Here is a 17,535-nt window from a genome sequence, read left to right as displayed (position 1 = left end):
GTGATCAGGCCGGTGGGGAAGGGAGCAATTAGGGGTGATCAGGCAGGCAGGAAGGTGAGCAGTTAGGAACCAGTTGTCCTGGATTGTGAGAAGGATGTCCCAGATTGGAGAAGGTGCAGGCTGAGCTGAAGGGGACCCCCACCCCCTGCAAAAATTTCGTGCACTGGGCCTCTAGTAGACAATATTTCTCTACAGCAATTAGTGTCTTAAGCTCCTTATATTTTAAAATGTATGAAGTTGCAGCCCTAAAGCCTGCACAAATAAGTACTGTGTAACCTAAAGTAAAGTAGGAATCAATTCATGTTTCTCATACAAATTTTTCACCAACAGAAGAGAGTTAGCAAGTATCTAATATATTACATACAGGAAACACAAATGTATTATTAGAAAATAAATGACATCAAATTAAAAAAGAAAGCTCTTGCAGACTTTTTTTAAATGGGTTAAAAAATTCGATATGACTAGAAAAAGGAAAAAGCGTCATCATAATTTAAAAGCAAAATAGTTGGAAGTTATGAAATACAAATATGCCAAATTAGGTGGTCTAGCAGTCAATTTATTTCACAAATAGAAAATGAAAAAAAAGGAATGTGCATTGACAACGTTAAAGATTTCCCTGATTGCTCAATGACAACAAAGAATTTTTGACTACACACATGAGTTGTAAAATTTCAGAACTCTAAATATAACCAGAGATATTGAAAATTGTAGAGAATAAAAGTATCTATAAAAAACAAAATCATACTGGCATTATAATTTTAATCAGTGTCACTGGATACTAGAAGAAAAAGGTACCAACAGATTCAAAATTTTATACCCAGACAAAAGGTCATTTAAGTGAATGTATAAAGATTTTCAAATACACAAGGCCACAGGAAATTTACCTCTAATGTATTTTTAATAGAAAGATATGTGCAGATAAATTTTAGCAAAATAAAATTGATCCCAAAAGATGGAAGCATGTAATCCAGGAAACAATGACTGCAAATCTGCATACAAGTAAAGGGGAGCATGCTGTGAAAGCTCTATAACAAAATAAAAGGCAAATATTTCAGATGGGAGAAGGAGAAATACAGCCTTTAGGGAAAAGTTTGATAAGAAACAAAACAAACAAACATTTTAAAAAAGGTACAAAGAATATAAATTCTGATTGAAAGGTTATACATAATTGGAGGTCTTAGAAAGTCTGGTGGCAAATAAAAAAGAAAATTATAAATGTCCAGAAAGACAGAAGTGCAAGAAAACTATATAATAAAATCATGGTGCAAATATAAAGTAAATTAAAATAACATCTGTATATAATAAATATGAGTTCTAATAAATATTTGAATAATAAACAAATGCTTGAATTTTGACAATGGAAAAGTATGTGTAACTAAAAGAAGATGTATCAAAAGGGAAAATGGAAGAGGAAAACATAAGTTTGACTAGCTCAATTTGCAAAATGTAGAGTCAGAAGACGCTATTAAAAGAGGAAAGAAATATAGGTTTGAATCAATCACTTAAATTACAACAGCAATCAATTGAAAAACTAAAAATAGTAGAGATTCAAACACTAGAAGGAGAATGGAGAGTTGTGAAATTAGGAGGAATACTCTTATACATCAAATCATTAGCTATTGTCTGGCCTAGAGACATGGTATACTGTCAAAAAATTATAATACTTTCCAGAAGATTTAAAATTACAACGATTACATTATGCTAAATAAAAGAAGCCAAACACAAAACAGTCAAATATTGTATGCTTCCATTTATATGAAGTATACAGAATAGGTAAATCTACAGAGGCAGAACACAGGGTCAAAGGGAAGGGCCATTGGTGGCAATTGCTTAATGGGTATGAGGTTTCCTTTTAGGGTGAAGTGTTTTGGAACTAGATAGAGATAGTGAATGCACGACATTGTAAATGTACCAAACACCCATGAATTGCTTACTTTAAAATGATTAATTTTATGTTATGTGGATTTCATATCAATATAAACATCATAATTATTTTAAAAGCCAAGTATAGGGTTGGAATGGCAAGAAAAGAAGTCAGAGACTGTTTAATTTTCACCATAAACTTATTGTACTATGAAATGCACTGTGTTATGTGTGTATTATTTTGACACATATATTTTTTTAATTATTTTAAAATAAAACAAATTCAGCCAAGATCAGAGGAACAAAAGTTTTGTCTCTACAGAGAATAGAGGAAATGGACCAGTAAAATGTTGTCCAGTTTATTAGATTGTAAATGGATGCAAATATGCTTGAAACATAATCTTTTTTACTTTCCGATGATATAAATGGATTTCGGCTATTTGTTTCAATTATATGCTTATGGAATTAAATGAATGCATATATATTTCAGATAAGTATGATGAGCAATAAGAAATCTATAAAACGAGCATCAAATGTACTTCTTTAATTCACCATAATCCTACTGTAATCTGCACTCAAAGCTTTGTGTGTTAATTATGAAGGGATATGAATCTCTGCATTTCCTTTATCCCTGCCTTTTAGTAGTGTCTTGGTAATATCTCCTAATGGGCTTTGTTGTCTGATGAACTGAATTACTGTGCTCTCTGCAAAGGACTCTGCTAAATCGTCTAAGATAGTTGAGAATTTAACCTTCATTTAAACATTAGAATTGGGGACAAATCATGAAAAGCTTACCTCTGACGGAAAAGAAAAATCATTTTTTTTGTTTATAGCTTTTCAAAGAGATCAAGGAACCCTACGTTTTCCATTCATAATTTTATTTGTATTCAAAGCTAATTTAAAAAGCAATTTTCATGATAAAAATATAATATTCCCTGCCCCTCACGCTTTGAATATAGTTTTTTCCTCTAAAACAGAATTTTGCCTTCCAAGATGTTATTATTTCGACCTCTGAAAGTTTTAGTTATCTATAGACAAACCATGGACTATCACTTTTTTTAAAAAGTAAGTTTTGTTCCCATAATGGTGAAATCTTCTAACTATGCATATTTCAAAATTTTCAAGATTTGAAAGTGGAACTTAATGAAATGGAAATCTGGTTGGTAATTATACCCAGCTCACCCAGAGAGTTCATGATGCTGTCAGCCTGTTTGGTCATGGGTAGCTAAGCAACACAGTCAACTAGCACCTTGATGGAGGATATTTTTAGCTTCATTGCACATTTTTCATTTATCTACTAGAGATTGATTTATTTTGCAATTTATTTTGAGATTTCACTACCTAGAATGAAAGGTATACCCTTATACCAAAGGAAATGTACAAATGGGAATTTTTTTAAAAAAGATATAATAATCTCCATGATTCGATACAGACACGATATAAATGTTATTGGAGAGTTAAACATTATACTTAACATTTTTCAAAAAAATGCAAATACTTTTCAAACTTTGAAAATAATGTCTCATTAATAAAGAAAAAAATGGGTTCAGTGTTCATCAGTGAAGATACGGACACATCAAAGTTAAATCATTTAATTTGTTCCTAAACTCAAATTAATAGTCTAGGGACAAGTTCATGATTGCTTGGTAAGTAGAGAATGAGTTAGACCCTAGGATTATGTACTTTTGTTAAACGGCATTTCAAGGATTGAGGAGAAATGTAACAAGTTGTCCGGAATCTTAAATGCCAGAGTAGCAATGGGCAAAAACTTTTGGAGTACTTACTTGATATCCAGACCCCTGTGTCCTGTGCTGCACTGGGGGAACGCTGATGGCCACAAAGAACCTTTACTCCATCAGGTCCATTTCCACCCACTAAGTTTGATGGAGTTTCTCTCTTTAATATAACCTGCTATTCACTATCACAGATGGGAAACTGAATGGCTTAGAGAGAATAAACAATCAACAAATAAAATGACAACTGTGAAGGGTTCAATACCAACTCAATATCCATGTTCCTAAATTAGGTACTTACTTTTCCTCTACTCTGTGTCCTCACTTATGAATGGGATGATATTTTCTACCATTCAGAATGTTATGAATAGTGAATGAAATACATAAAATATCTAGCACAAATTAGGCAACTTAAATATGATCCAGTTATGTTCCCACCCTTTGTAACCAGACACAATGATCAGGTATGGATAGTGTTCTAGACATTTGTCATAATCATATCTGTTATCATTAACACAATCTAGGAAGCTACCAGCTCTTAAGCATCGTTGCCACTTTCAAAGAGGAATAATCAATCTTTCAGCAGCAGAATAGATGTTATTTCTAGAAAAAAAGTGGAAATTGACCTGGGGTAACTGAATATAAAGAAGGATTTTATAAACTTATATCTTTCATGATTAAAAACCTACTGAACATTTTAAATTTTAAAACTCTTCTCAAATATATTCCCTGCTTCATTTAAATATGATGATAGCTTGTTTAATAGAATAAAATCCTCTTTTAAGGGAGACCATTTATAAGGATTTCCTGTGTGATTTATTTCAGAGTCTGGAATCATGATTCTGTTTCCCAGGTGTATTCTTGGTGGTATTCAGTGTATTTCTTAAGTAATATCCTAAAGGGTGAGGGATTGTTGTCTGTATAAACTGAAGGACTCCGTGTTTCCTTCGTGAATTGATAGTGGAGACAGTAACATGTTTGAGGAAGTTTCCCCTACTATTCCATTGTTCATTTTTAGGTATTAGCTAAGTTGAATTTCAACTTAGCATCTGTAGTTGATGAAAGTGATCACGTCAGGGTGTGATGTAGCCTCCTAAAGAGATGCTCGGGCCTCAATCCTAGCACAGTAAGGAGACAACATGGGAGAAGCATGGTTGGACTCAACCAGTGATGTGAGGAGGAGATGACTATTTTTAGCTTGATTTACTCTTGTTTATGTTCCTTTCCCAGTAGGCTGAATAAGGTAGAACCTGGCTCCTGCTATTGGGGACAACAAAGAGAGGAAGTCACATAATACACTCCCTTTAGTTCTGAAGTGGAGATAAGATTAAACAATACTAATGCTTCTCACTACTGACATAAAAATAAATTGAAAACATTATCAGGAATGCCACTAATTCAAAGTTCCCCAATCACACTTCCAATAGAGACACCCATTTCCTGGCACTCTGGAGACTTGCAAATAAAAGGATGAAAATGTAACTACTCCTATAAAATGAGTCATAGGTGGAATAAAAGCCAACAGAACATCCATGCCTGAAAATTGGTAATGACATCGGGTAATTACAAAATATGAAAAAAAAATGCTTTCCATTTAATAGTTTTTATTAGTTAATAGTAGAGACAGGCTTCTACATATTGGTATGCATGATATATGTTTGAGCACTATTACATGTGAACTATATTACTGAACACAATAAAAAGAAGGTCATATGCATTTGAGGGTTTACACATTAGTATATAAAAGATATAAATGTTAGTATCAAATATATAGAGAGTCTGGGAACACCTTGCTATTCTGTGCACACTACTTATTTTATGACTAGAGGCCTGAAGCACGACAATTCGTGCAAGAGTAGGCCTTCCTTCTTCCCCTGACTGCCCTGGCTGCCAGCACCAGCTTCCCTCCAGCACCCGGGACCCGGGCTGCCAGTACCAGCCTTCCTCCCACACCTGGGACCCAGGCTTCCCTACTCCAGCTGCTGGCAGGCACCCAGGACCCAGGCTGGCTTCCCCCGGCCCAGGCTTCGTCAGGAAGGATGTCCGGAATGACATCTGGAAGATATCTGGTCTAATTAGCATATTACCCTTTTATTATTATAGACTGAGTTGCTATTACTCTAAGATAGTGTCTTTATCTGTGGTTCGTTTTTCAGAGTTTATTCAGTTGGATTTGTATTTGTTATTATTTTTTCCATGGCACATTATTGGGCTTAAAGATCATCTTATAATTTCAAAACTATTTATTTCATCTTCCATTAATCTGAGCATTTGTTCTTAAAGGATCCCCTTTTAAAAAATCACCAATTTTTAAAGTTTAAATTTTAACCCAAATAAGAAAGCACAAATAATATTCTAATTATTTTAAACACAGTTAAACACAGCTGTTGTTGACCTTGATATGATATTGATGATTTTAAAGTTTTAGGTCATTTTCTTTCCCTTCACTTTTGAGTTGTATAAATGTTTAAATAGCTAATCTTACACAAATATGATAAAGAAGTTATCCTGAAAGAAATCTCCTTTATTTAATTTCTCTTTTTTTTTTGTATTTTTCTTTTTCTTTTACTTAGCAGGATATACCTTATTAAAATGACCATGCAGCTTTTCCCTGATATTTCTAGATTCATCAAATTGTTTTTTTGGTCCTCCATTTTTGACAAATATTAATTAATTTAATATTTACAATATTATCTCTCAATAATGCTAAACTAGGACAGATATAATTTCTAAAGAATGTATGCAATTCATTTTAAATATATCCTTACTGTTTTTATTTAAAGTTGACTGTATCAAACTGTTTTTCACTCCTAAATTTTGCTTCACATCCTTAAAAATATATAATTCCATGTTGTAATATAGTTAGGCATTTAGTAATAGGTTTTAATATATGATAATACTTCTCCATGTTCTATTATGTATTGATTAGAAGAAATATAATGTATGTGGTGAGTGAGATTATGGAATTTTGTGTCAGAATATAAAGTGTGACAAGATATTAAACACTTTTGGACCTAAGTTTTCCTATCTGAAAATGAACATAAGTATATAAACTCTTGACAATAGTAAGATATAAGTGAGCTTTGCATATGAAATACCTAAAATTCAGTTTGATATGCCACTGATATTCAGGAAATTGTAGCTATTATCATTAAATATATGCTGAACTTGACTTTAAAGTTTTAATTAATGAAAATGTTTTCAGGAAATAAAGCAAACATTTGGATTGTGCTACCAACCAACAGCCTGGTCTTTATTTTTTTCTGGGACATTTTATAACTGAATAAAATTATCAAGCTTAAAGTATAAAACAGATATGGATCTTTTTTCTAAAATGGATTCATTAAATTTTTCTATTTCAAACTTTGTGATTATCTTCACAAAATTTTGATTTTTGAAAAATATGCATGTGTTTTTTTTTAAAAAAAACAAATTGGCCAGTTCCTCCCCTAAATGTGGGTGGCCTCAACTGAAACACTTATAGAAGGAAGCAGGAGACATGATCCAGAATATATTTCAAAGAATTTAAATAGGTATCCAATTCATTAACATCTGTATTCATTTATGCCTAGCTTTACATTGGATGGATTCTATAGTCTATATTCTTCCATGGTTCAGAGCACGGACTCTTTCTAACTAGAAAAATGGATGTAAAATAATCAACGGAAAAAAGATTGTTCACTTCACCTCCAAGGAAAACTTTTGGCTTCTTTATTTTAATGTTAAACAAGAAACATTTACTCTATCAATATTGGCATTTGTGACAGCTATAAATAACTGTGGGGAGGAGGAGGAATCCATAAATATTACAAGAAGTTCTTGGTTAGGAAAGTACCTTCGATACTTCAGCATCCTTACATGATATAATAATTTTATGAATGCATTCAAGAAAACAATTGGAATTAATACCTTTAATTAATCCATTTTTCCTATTTGAGTGATGATGCAATGTAGCCATTGAATAAAATCAGTCACATTGAGGGAAATTTGGTCTTGGGGCTATGCTTTTTTAATATATGGAAATGTCATAATTTAATAGTCTTCTAATACTAATTACCTCCTGTGATATTTTTTCTGAAGTTTCTTTAGACAAACCTAAATTGGACTAGATTATTTATTCTTCTCTCTTCTTATCTAAGAACCTCATTTAAATCTGAACACCAAGTATAAGGTGAGTGTACCTTGTTTTCACACTGATGCTCTATAATGAATATATTACCCCAGGAACCTTCTTGGCTTACCTTTTGCTGTTGAGTAACACCAGGTTTTATTAAAGATCTGTGAAGTATTCCCTGCGTTGTTATGTAGCCTGTTTTCTTTAGATCGTAAGTTTTGCAAAGTCTTGGCTTTGTATAGGTGATAACAGGAAACAAGAATAATGAGATAAAACCGCTTCTTTCAGGTTTTTTAATTGAGGAACAAATTATTTCATAGTTTCTCATTAGTTATTCACATGGATTCTAATGACAAGGTGCCAATGTTCACACCTTAAACAGGTTAATTAATCAGGTAGTAATGAATTGGGTGATACCTGAGTGTTGGTGTGCCGAATAATCACAGTTCCTAATAATGTGCTTAAATGTCTGTAAACCTGAGAGAACAAGTTGAAATTCAGATTTTCTGAGTTCTGCATAAATGAGAATGTATTAGATAATGAGAAAACTAATTTTAACTTAGTACTGTAGGTATAATTTTTAATTGGGATATATATCTACATATATAGATAATACACACATATATGTTTATACCCACAATTTTATGTATTTTTTATATGAGTGCCTGAGCCTGATTACACTTCAGCCTTCACATTTAGACGATTTGTGCTTTGTTTAGCCATTCCATAAGATTTTATATTTTAAATTTAATTCTTCAATTGTGATTTCACATATGAAACTAGGTAAGAGTGACATTTTAGGTGGAATCCCATATTATGATACAGTATGTAAGTGTATCAGTAAGTATGGGTGAGTATAAGTACGTGTGTCAAATGAGATATCATGATCAGGAAGACATTACCAAGTTGTAAATAATCTCAAGGACCTGAGTGTCCCCTGATTACAAGGATACATTGGAGAGGTTTCAGGTTCTTGTCACCTGGATTTCCTTTTTTTAACCACCTCAGGAAAGATCAGCATGCAAACAAATATACATCTGTTATGCTGAATTTCACCTTGTTATAATCATAGAAGATTTTAATAAGTTTTTTAAGAATAGACAAGTTATTCCTGTTTTCCGTAATGATTTTATAGATAAGTCTCGCTTATCTAGAAGGAAATAGAAGGCTCAGGATACAAGGTGGTGTGTGTTTTCTCTCCCACAGTTTCATCCTTGTGAAATCAATAGAGAATCAAAAAATGTTTCCTAAATGTAGTATGTGGGGCATTTACATTGCACTGGTGACAAAATATTGTAGGATAATAACCGAGATCATTAACTCTCAATAATTAGGATTACTAAATAGAGGGTGGGTGTGGGAAGAAAGGGAACATTCAAATTCCAATCATTCTATCAATTTTTTTATTGTCAAAGTGAGTTAATGTGGTTAGCATCAAGGAGCTTGAAATACCTGACACTTCTAGGGTGATGCTGCCCAACAGGGCATTTAATCATAATCAGATCTTGATCGCAGCTACTATAGAATGGGAGCTACACAGCAAAGCCATGAACCTGGGTCACTAAGGACAGAAAGGAGCATGGAAGGATGGGGTGCAAGGCTCCCATCCACATTTCCACCATATCCTTAGGAGGCTTGAAACCTGGGATCACAACTCTACCCCATGGGGACCTGGCCATCAAAACTCAACAGGCACCTCTCTTAAACTCACTGCCTTTGAGAGGAGGGCACTTGGCTTACTCCTGCTGCAACTTAAATTCAATAAGCCAGTAATCCCCCTGCCTTTGGGTAACTTACAATTCTCTCATTCTGCTTACTTATCTATCTACACATATTTGTGCATGTGTAATATTTATTTTTACATGGATCAGTTGGCATGCAGGCTGAAAGATGTATATACATGAGCATGCATGTCTGCATATTTATGTGTACCCTGCTAGCTTTCCTGAGGTATTTTATTTTTTTCTTTATTCTCATTCTTGTTTGTGGATTTGTTTTGTAAAGAAAGTTGTTTCTATTTGTTCTATTTTGACTTGAGTTAAACAGGACTCAATGCCCCAACTTTCTGAATGGCGGCATCGTTCAACCACTCACAGTCTCATTAGCAGTACAATCTAGGGGTCAGACTCTAGTTACCCACCTGCCTGGAGTATGACATATACTGATGAATTAACTTTTAATTTAAATAATGCATCATGGGAAATTCAGCAAATGGGAACAATGAATGGATTTTATTAATGAAGATCAATATTAAATAATACATAATCATGGAGTCATGGATTCATGGATTTCAAAACACTCATTTTAGACAGGAGAGAGAATGATAGATTTTCTTATTATTCTTGAGTATAAACTAAAGTTTTCTAGACCCTATGTGGTCTAACAATTAAATTTTACTCTGCTGGAATATAATGAATGACACTCTAGCCATTGAAATACCTACATATTTTTATTCTTATTTTTACTTTACAATGTGTAAGTAAGAATGAAGCCATGATCTTTATTTACATTCTATTATGAGCAACTGTCAATAATACTCATTAATGGAAGTATACGATGAAGGAGCCAAAATAAAATATTTTATGATATTCCAAAGGCACTTAATAATATGCAGTTTACCTTTTTCCTCCTAAAAAAAGTGTATGAGCAATCCAAAACCCCAAAATGCCCCTAAAGCTTTTGTTTTAAAATGACATGGTTTTGCTAAGTTGTTGTCGAAAAAGGGAAAAAAAATACAGAAACATGTATATCATTAGCACAATGGCATCCCACTATTTTCTTTTGCAAAACAAATTACATAAATGGGGTTTGCATTGTTTGCTATACTTTACCCAGAGATTGGGATAATTAAGTTTCAAGAACTGAGATGCTTTAAAACACATTTAATTTAGTAAAATTGGTAAGGAAGCTACTGCAATTTTAAAATAAATAAATAAATAAGGACAAAAGTTTCCTATGTCTTACTGGGTAATTTGGAGTGAATTTAGACTATGGCATTAGAAGTACAAAAGGTAACTAAAAATGCCATTAAATGAAATGTTCCAAGTCCAAGCAATTTCCTTTTTAACAGAAAGCAAAATGCAAACAGAGATTACTAAAGCCCTGCTGTGTTTAATTTAAGTGTATGTAAGCCTTTTACTCACAGTCATTTTGGCTGGAGATAATCACGGTCATCCACCGTGTTCAGGGCTGTGAAGCATGGGTTGTCCAAAGTTGCTCACTCTTTGATTCCACCTTGCTTGTGTCGGCCAGGGTTCACATCACACAAGTTCAGCTCATTCATCTTCTGACAGGGTGGGATTCTCCTGTTTCTGTCTCCATCAATTTGCTTTGGTTGCCTCCGGACTGCTTGTGGCAACATGAAATCCCGTGTATAACTGCATGCCGACCATTGCAAGGTGACACAATTGGCCACATAAAGGCAAACAGGCCTCAGCTGTATAGATGTCAATTACTTACAAACACCTTCTATGTGGATTATTTGTGTATGTATGCATGGTTTATTCAGTATAAAATGTCAAATGATAAACCTTGCAAATAGGAAGTCATCATTTTTATACTATTCAAACTGCTAGAAGTATCTGTAACACAAAGGACCCATCTTGAAAAGTAAGCAAAATCTTGGTAGTGTTTCTCAAAAGTAAAGAAGAGAAGTGACTAAGCCCATCTTTTAAATATATAGAGAATTAAAGAGGTTAGGAAAGACACAGGTGCCAACTAATGAGGTTATTTGTTATTTGAACAAATTGATTATTTTTCTAATATTTTTAAACATCTTTCAAAATTTGAGCTAAGATATTTGGAAGACAGAGGTTGCCACTTATGAAAGAGATGCCCAATTTTATATTTTAACTTCTGTTAGTAAGGAGAAAATTTACCATGTATGATGAATGGGTCATTACTTTAATTTTCAAAATAATACATTGTGTGTTTATTAACCATCTCAGTGTTCATGAATCCCTGATGATAGGTTATATACACAAATAAAATGACAGTGAATGAAATAACAGTTTTTGGCTTCAAGTTAGAACGTGAAGAATTGTAAAAATTCCAGAATGTGTGTCTGTGACACAGATGTATAAATATGTTCTGCCACTTTTCAATAGAAAAAGAAAAGATTCTTAGGGATCAGAACAAGCTCTTTCTTAAGCACTTAGGAAATGTTACACTGAGACTATTTTTTTGTTCTTGGTATGATAGCCTATCTAATAAAAGAGAAACATGGTAATTAGCAGTACATCCGCTACCCTTCCCATTGGCTAATCAGGGCGATATGCAAATTAACTGCCAGCCAAGATGGTGGCCGGCAGCCAGGCAGCTTGAAGCTAACACAAGGCTTGCTTGCTTCAGTGACAGAGGAAACCAACGTTCCCCACCTGCCTTGCTAGCCTCTGAGCTTGAAGTTTGAAACATTGTTACAAATATAGAAGCTAAACAAAACCCCATAAACCTGCTTTCAGCCAGCCTGGATCTCAGAGCTGGAGTTGATACAGTGTTTCGATTGTAGAACCCAAACAAACCAGATACCTGCTTTCAGCAGCAGAGGCCTCAGAGCTGGAGCCAGAGCTAAAGCTGGCCCAGAATAAAGAAAAAAAAAAAAAAGAAAAAAAGGAGCAGTTGGGAGCTTCAGTCACCCGCCAGCCTGAAAACAGCCCTCAGCCCCTCACCCAGACTGGCCAGGCACTCCAGTGGGGACCCCCACCCTGAAGGATGTGTGACCAGCTGCAAACAACCATCATCCCCTCACCCAGGCTAGCCAGGCACCCCAGTGGGGACCCCCACCCTGATCCAGGACACCCTTCAGAGAAAACCAGCCGGCCCCCACCCATGCACCAGGCCTCTATGCTATATAGTAAAAGGGTAATATGCCTCCCAGCACTGGGATCATCAGAGCCGCGAGGCCTCCCGGCACCAGGATCAGCATGACAGGGGGCAGAGCCCAAACCCCCTGATCACCCTGCGGCTCTGTGTGTGACAGGGGGCGGGGCCACAACCTCCCTATCCCCCCTTCTCTGTTCATGACAGGGGAAGGTTCCCCAACCCCCTGATCAGCCCTGCTCTGTGCCTGATAGGGGGGAGCTCCCCAACCCCCTGATCGCCCTGCGGCTCTGTGTGTGACAGGGTGTGGCGCCCCACCCCCTGGTCGGCCCTGCTCTGTGGGTGATAGAGGGCGGTGCCCCAATCCCACCCAACGGGCCCTGCTCTGTGTGTGATGGGGTAGAGCCATAACCTCCCCATCGGCCCTGCCCTGAGTGTGACAGTGGCGGCACCCCAACCCCCTGATCGGCCCTGCTCTGTGGGTGATAGAGGGCGGCACCCCAACCCCTGATCCACCCTGCTCTGTGTGTGACGGGGGCGGTGCCCCAACTCCCCTATCAGCCCTACTCTGTGAGTGACAGTGGGGAGCTCCTCAACCCCCTGATGGACCCTGCTCTGTGCGTGACAGGGTACGGAGCCCCAACCCCCCTGATGGGCCCTGCTCTGTGCGTAACAGGGGGTGGCGCCGCAACCTCCCCATCAACCCTGCCTTGAGTGTGACAGGGGGCGGTGCCCCAACCCTCCAATCGGCCCTACCCTGAGCATGCCTGAGGGTGGCATCGCAACCTCCCGATCCACCCTGCTCTGTGCATGACAGGGGGCAGCGCCCCAACTCACCAATCGGCCCTGCTCTGCGCCCAACCAGGGGCTGCACCTAGGGATTGGGCCTGCCCTCTGCCACCCGGAAACAGGCCTAAGCCAGCAGGTCATTATCTCCCTAGGGGTCCCAGACTGTGAGAGGCACAGGCCGGGCGGAGGGACCCCCCTCCCCCCGAGTGCACAAATTTTTGTGCACCGGGCCTCTAGTCCTATATAATAAAAGCCTAATATGCTAAGTGTCTAATCGTCTGGTCATCTGTTCAACCAATCAAAGTGTAATATGCTAATGATATGCTAAGGCCACTCAATCACATTCTATGACATGCACTGACCACCAGGGGGCAGACAATTGACCAGTCAACCAGTTGCTATAACGTGCACTGACCACCATGGGGCCGATGCTTTGACCGGTAGGTTAGCTTGCTGCTGGGGTACTGCCAACTGAGACTGAGTGAGATGGGCTCGACACACCCTGGATCCCTCCTGCTGTCCCTCCCTGGCTGGCCAACCTCCCAAGTCCCTCTCCAGCCCCAACCGTGCACCAGTTGGATCCCTTGGCCTGGCCTGCACCCTCTAACAATCTGGAACCCCTCGGTTGACGTCAGAGAGCTGGTTCCGGCCCAATCCACAGGCCAGGCTGAGTGACCCCACTGGTGCACAAATTTGTACACCAGGCCTCTAGTAACTAAATAATGGTCCCTGAAAATATTTAATATGATCCAAAGGAGCATAAAGAAATTTCAGAAAAGTTATTAAATGGTGTGATCCAACAGGCATTAAAAAATAGAGGGGTCATCTGAACTTTTGATGCAAAATGATAGGAGTGGCTTCTGACATGAAACATTCAATCACAGTACCAACTGGAGTGCTGTTTGGTCTTTGAGCTCACAGGAGCATTGGATGACATCAACAAGTCTGAGTTATTGCCAATAATGAGTATTTCAATGCGCTCTGTTGTGATATGTCTGGCTCAAGAAAAATGATTACTTAAAATGAGCAGTTTTACCTTATTTATTTTAGGTAGCTCTTTCAGGGAAGTTATTAGAATACATATGATGGCAGTCATGTATTCTAATTATCATTAGAATAATTAGAGTGGTTCCTCCGTTAACAATATTATTGACTACTAGTGGCCTGGTGCACGAAATTTGTGCACATTAAAAGGGAATTAATTAGAGGAAATATTTTAATATTGTTATTTGCCCTTTCTCTGTAATAGAAGTGTCAGAGCTGAAAGAAAATTAGTAAAATGTATATGAAAGTATTCCTCCTGTCAGAGTCTGGGACACCCTGCAGGACCCAGAGTCAAGTCCCTGCTCATCCACGTGCACCTTGAAATCACGCAAGACCCAGACCCGGCCAGCCCCACCCCCATTGGGCGAGATCCAGACCTGGCCAGCCTCACCCCTGACAAGCCCTGCCAGGTGGGGGGTGCAGCCTCAGGTCCCATGGCCTGGCATCGAGAAGGGGGCACAGCCTCAGGTCCCCCATCAAGCCCTGCTGGGTGGGGGAGCGCAGCTTTAGGTCCTCTGGTGCACCCTCAGGTCCCCCGGCCCGGCACCAGAGCAGGAGGCACGGCCTAAGGTCCCCGGCCCGACACCTGGGTGGGGAGTGTGGCCTGAGATCCCCCATCAAGCCCCACAGGGCGGAGGCACAGCCTCAGGTCCCCCACCCTGGCCTGGCACCACGCAGCCTCAGGTCCCTGCTGATCACTCGTTACGACTTGTTACGGGAACCCCACCTCCACTGTGGACTCAGCCATATTGTGTTACGGGAGCCCTGCCTCTGCTGTGGGCACAGAAATCTTGTGACGATGTGACAGAGTGAGGGTCAATTTGCATATTACCTCTTTATTATATAGGATATTCCCAATTCTGTAGTTATATCTCTGTGACTATTCTGTAACCACCAATTTGTACTTCTTCATCATTTCAACTTTATCAACCAGCCTCCCCAACCTCCATGCCCTCTGATAACTGTCAGTCTGTTTTCTATATCTATTAGTCTGTTTCTTTCCTGTTTATTGGTTTATTTTGTTCTTTAGATTCCACATATAAGTGTAATATGTTGTATTTTATTTCCCTGTCTAACTAATTTCACTTAACATAGTACCCTCTAAAATCATCCATGTTGTCTCAAAATGTAAGATATCATTCTTTTTTAGGGTCCAGGTGTATTCGGTTTTGTAAATATACCACCACTTTTTTATCCACTCATCTAAAAATGGGCACTTTTTTTTTCTTCCATATTTTGGCTATTGTTAATAATGTTGCAAATAATGTGGAGTTGCATATATTTTTTCAAATTAGTGTTTTGGGTTTCTTTGGATATACACAGTGTCCCCAAAAATGTGTTCACACTTTAACAGATGATAGATCAATTTTGAAAATGAAATGTATTTTAATGAACATTTCTTTTATAATTATTCAAAGTGTGTGTGCCATTTTTGGGGGACATCCTATAGTCCCAGAAGTGAAATCACTGGGTCATAAGGCAATTTCATTTTTAATTTCTTGAGGAAACTTTACACTGTTTTCCATAGTGGTTACTATACAACTGAAACAAAGATAGAATAATATTAAATGTAAATGGTAATTTAAAAATAATTTAAAAATAATTAATTAAAAATAAAACATTGGAGAAAAACAGTGAATGCTAACTTCTAATCAAAGCTGGATCTGGAATTATATTTCAGGAAGGTCCTAATAGAAAAATTCAATTTTATTGTTATGATTTAGAGCATCTAAATAATAGATGCTCTATGATTTCACAACCATTCACCCAAGTGAAAAATATCTGAATTTATTTATACAATAAAAATTTGTGCAAAAAATACATGGTGATGAGGTGTGTCTATATGGAACGGTCCTCCACAAGTTTGTCACTATGAACATCATTAAAAGAGCTTGATATAAACCAGAACTGCAATATATATCTATCCTATATAATAAAACCCTAATATGCAAATCAACCAAATGGCAGAACGACCAGTAGCTGTGATGCACAATGAACACCAGGGGGCAGACGCTCAATGCAGGCGCTGCTCACTGGTGGTTAGTGTGCCATCAAAGGGAGCCTTTCCCACCTCTGTGGCAGCGCTAAGGACCTCATGGGGGATGTCGGACTGCCGGCTTAAGCCCACTCCCCGTGAGGAGCCAGCCTAAGCTGACAGGTGGACATCCCCCTAGGAAGTCTTGGACTGCAAGAGAGCACAGGCTGGGCTGAGGGACCTTTCTCCAGTGCATGAATGTTGTGCACCGGGCCTTTAGTATGTATATATATAGCAGTTTTGATATATATATATATATATCATTGTTATAATTAATAATTTTTTACATTCAACATATATATATGTGTGTGTGTATGTAGTTGGCAGTGTCAAGCTATGTGGTCATGTGGATTGAATTTTTAATGCTCCTGACTTTACCTAAATAAAAGGATATTCAAACTCATGAAAGGGGAAAATAGTGACTGCCAGGAGCTGGTGTGTAAGGTAAATAGGAAGTTGTTGTTCAATGGGTATAAAGTTTCCTTTAAGTAAAACAAATAAATTTTACTCATCTGCCTTACAACATAGTCAATAGCAAGCAGTGCTATATTGTGTACTTTACAAATGTAAGGAGGTAGGTCTTTCATTAGGTGTTCTTACCACATGCCAAAAAAAATAACAGAAAACAAAAACAAAGGAGTATGAGGACATTTTGAGAGGTGGTAGATCTGTTTGTTACCTTGATTTTGGTGATGGGTTCATGAGTGTATGCATGTGTCCAAACTTACCAAATTGTGCATATTAAATAGTTAATAATGTGTTTGTATACCTACACATTCTTTTGATATATGAGAAAAATTTTAATGGTGCTCAGAGTTGGCTGGTAGTTGTTCAAGGATCGATTTTTATATTTTCAGGAATTTTGCAACCCATCTGTTCAACCAGTGGTAGTTTAAACTTAGCAATAATGGGAATATTTACACTATGAAAATTCACAAATACTACACACAAAGGTTCTTCCTTTCCCTCCAAAACTGGTTGCTAAATATTTATTAGCATAACACAGTAATTTTCACAATAAAGAGTAAAGAAGCAATATCTGATATATATATATATATATATATATATATATATATATATATATATAGTAAAACAGTGGTTTTGATACCAAAGGACTGTAATTTATTAAGAGAACTTTA

The sequence above is a fragment of the Myotis myotis genome, unplaced genomic scaffold (assembly GCF_014108235.1).
Source record: "Myotis myotis isolate mMyoMyo1 unplaced genomic scaffold, mMyoMyo1.p scaffold_m19_p_8, whole genome shotgun sequence".
Taxonomy (NCBI): domain Eukaryota; kingdom Metazoa; phylum Chordata; class Mammalia; order Chiroptera; family Vespertilionidae; genus Myotis; species Myotis myotis.
Note: the sequence above shows the minus strand (reverse complement) of the source record.